We start from the raw sequence: 3,445 nt of genomic DNA on the forward strand, positions 1-3,445 counted from the left end.
TGTTATTTTCTTTGGCTCCAAAATCACTGCAGATGGTGACTGCAGCCATGAAATTAAAAGATGCTTGCTCCTTGGAAGAAAAGCTATGACCAACCTAAACAGCATATTAAAAAGCAGAGAGATTACTTTGCTGACAAAAGCCCATCTAGTCAAAGCCATTGTTTTCCAGTAGTCATGTATGGATGTGAGAGTTGGACCATAAAGAAAGCTAAGCACTGAAGAATTGATGCTTTTGAACTGTGGCATGTGGAATACTCATGAGAGTCCCTTGGACTGCAAGGAGATCAAACCAGTCAATTCTAAAGTAAACCAGTCCTGATTATCCATTGGAAGGACTGATGCTGAAGCTGAAACTCCAATACTTTGGCTACCTAATGTAAACAACTGACTCATTGGAAAAGACCCTGATGCTAGGAAAGACTGAAGGCAGGAGAAGGGGACGATAGAGGATGAGATGGTTGGATGGCATCACTGAATCAATGGACATGAGTTTGAGCAAGCTCTGGGAGCTGGTGATGGACAGGGGAGCCTGGCGTGCTGCACATGGGGGTGCAAAGAGTCGGACATGACTAAGTGACTGAACTGAACTGAACTGATTCAGGATCTTGGCATTGTTTTGTTTTCATGCTTTGTTTACATGTGCTGTCTCATTTAATCTTCACAGCTTTCTGTGAGGTAGACACTGTTGTTATTTTTCCAGTACGGATGAAAGAAATGAGGCTTTGGGGGTTAAACAAACTCACCAAAGGTCAGACAGTATAGTACTAAACTGAATCCCAAAAAAGTCCTTACCGAATATAAAAGGCCCCTGACTAAATACCTATTCACAACAAGTATTGATTGCTGTAATGAAGCTGAGCAATCACCATGAAGTGTTGCTGGTGGATTTTGTTATTGAATTTCAAGTTTTTCAGACGACCCGACTCCCTTTGACAGCTGGATAGCTCAAAACTATTTACATTTACCATCACAACCATCTTATATAACCAGAGATTCATATTCAAATCTGACTTTCTTATTTTTAGAATTCAAGTTTCAGCATGAACTTGTATAGCATCAGTGTAACCTTCCCTGTATGGACGTTCCTGATATGTGATGGTGTATTCTTCCAACCTCATACATCCTCACTGGCCAAAGGTTTCTAGATGTGAAGACCCTATACTGAATGTTGGTGCACTGTTTCTCTATTTTTCAGGAACTTCACTCAAAGAAGATATTGAAGTTTGGGACCTGGGCAGGCCAGGTTAAAAATGGGACAAACAAGTTTCACTGGATAGGAACATGACCCTAGTGAGCAGGTAAATGCCAGTTGTTACCTGAATATTTTCAGGGAACCACACTTTCCACAAAGGTCCCTTACGGCTTTGAGACTTAAGAGATGGGTCTAAAACTTCTGTACATTGTACTGCCACAGGCCAGGTTATGTTAATGATCAGATTAGAATACAGAAAACAGGTTTAGCCTGTTTTTAGATAACACAGAAATCGGAGTCAGTGGGGATGCCAGAATGATTTTGAAGACATTTGAGTCATTATCTTGTATTAACAGAAATGAAGAGGATCTTTTCTGGACTCTGTACTTGGAAGTCCATATTGTCTCCATAATAAAAAATAAATCCTGTCCCCTCTGCCCCTCTGGCCCTCTTCACAAGCCCCTGCTCAGTGCATATCTTCTGTCCTCAAATGAGCTTGGCTAATTGATTCTCTTATCACCGGGGGTGACTTTCTCAGATGGTTTCCCCCTAATCTTTTTGGCTGTTTCTAATCCTATTAGCAAGTTCTCATCACAGAACATTAATGTGGTTGTATCTAATTTCATTTTTTGCCAATACCCTAGAAAATGCAGCAGCTTATTTGTGACTTTTTATGTCATGTGGCTTTAGCAAAATTGAATGCTAATGAGATGTGATTGGGTGGAAAATTATAGCACTAAGGTGCTTGCCTTCGGTAATTGAAGCACGCGCAGACTTTAGTTGAAAATGGGGGGTACCAGATTTTCTTTTACTTAATAGTGATCTCTGAGGCATAGAAAGGTACTGTGTATTTATAATTATGCAGCAGATAATTAAGTGGCTTTCACTGGCAGACTGTTGAACAGCCTTGCAGATCCCAGAGATGGTCAAGAAAAACAACAGCCAGACTACAATTGCATTACAACTACAGTTGCATTGTCTCTTCTGAAACCTCACTTATAACCTCCTCCCTGCCCCTAAAGGAGTGGAAAGGGATGCAGGATCATAACAATGATGGTGGTCTTATCTAAAATAAACTTATTAAATGAGACAGATTCTTTACTTAGTAGTCAGGAGCCAAATGATTCAACAGCTTTTCTTGCCATTGAATTTCAAGCAAAAATCAATGTACATTATACAGTTGCGATAGCTGAGATTGCTAAAGATTCAAGGAAGACGTAACGACTGTGATTTACTGAAATATTTCATCACTGTAATGATCAGGAGATGGAGTACAATTTGTCCATGAATATACCTTATATCTTGTTCATTTTTATATGTGTCAGAAGAGCTCCTTGCATAAGCTCCACAATTGTAGTATTCATGTTGCAAAATCATAACTGTCCAACTGAAAAGAATTGCCTCTACATTCAGAACAACTCTAAGAATGAGAAGTTGCTTTATGGGAACTTGTATCATCGTTCAACCATAGATGGTGCTACCCAGAGAGTCTGGCATAGCTTATGACAAATACCATGACCAGGGGTTGTTAAACTCAATGGGATGCATTCCCTGTGCCACCAGGGACAGAGAACAGACTGTCACAAAGCTTTTGCATAATTCAAGCAACTAACCTGTTCTCTTTTTTAGAGTCATATACAATTAATATGCTTCCCTTGTGGCTCAGCTGGTAAAGAATCTGCCTGCATTGTGGGAGACCTGGGTTCAATTCCTGGGTTGGAAAGATCCCCTGGAGAAGGGAAAGGTGACCCACTCCAGTATTCTGGCCTGGAGAATTCTACGGACATGGTCACAAAGAGTCAAACACAACTGATCTACTTGCAGTTTCACACACACAATTAATACGTGTACATTATACAATTACACAATACATACATGATTATAGGGCTTCCCTGGTGGCTCAGTGGTAAAGAATCTGCCTGCCAAGGCACAAGACACAGGTTCAATCTCTGGGTCGGGAAGATCCCCTGGAGAAGGAAATGGTAACCCACTCCATTATTCTTGCCTGGGAAATCACATGAACAGTGGAGCCTGGTGGCCTACAGTCCATAGCATCACAAGAGTTGGATATGACTTAGCAACTAAACAACACCATTATAAAATTCCTTGAACTGAAAGTTTGAAAATTCACCTCTAGAATCTATAGTGAAGATTATCACAAGACAAGGTGCTATCCTGAAGAATTAACAAATGACCACAAAATATTCAAAACTAATCATCAACCACCAGAGAACAGAAGCTTATATTCTGCTA

This window comes from Moschus berezovskii, chromosome 25, assembly GCF_049115385.1.
Source record: "Moschus berezovskii isolate FMDL1 chromosome 25, NW_MosBer_1.0, whole genome shotgun sequence".
NCBI classification, from domain to species: domain Eukaryota; kingdom Metazoa; phylum Chordata; class Mammalia; order Artiodactyla; family Moschidae; genus Moschus; species Moschus berezovskii.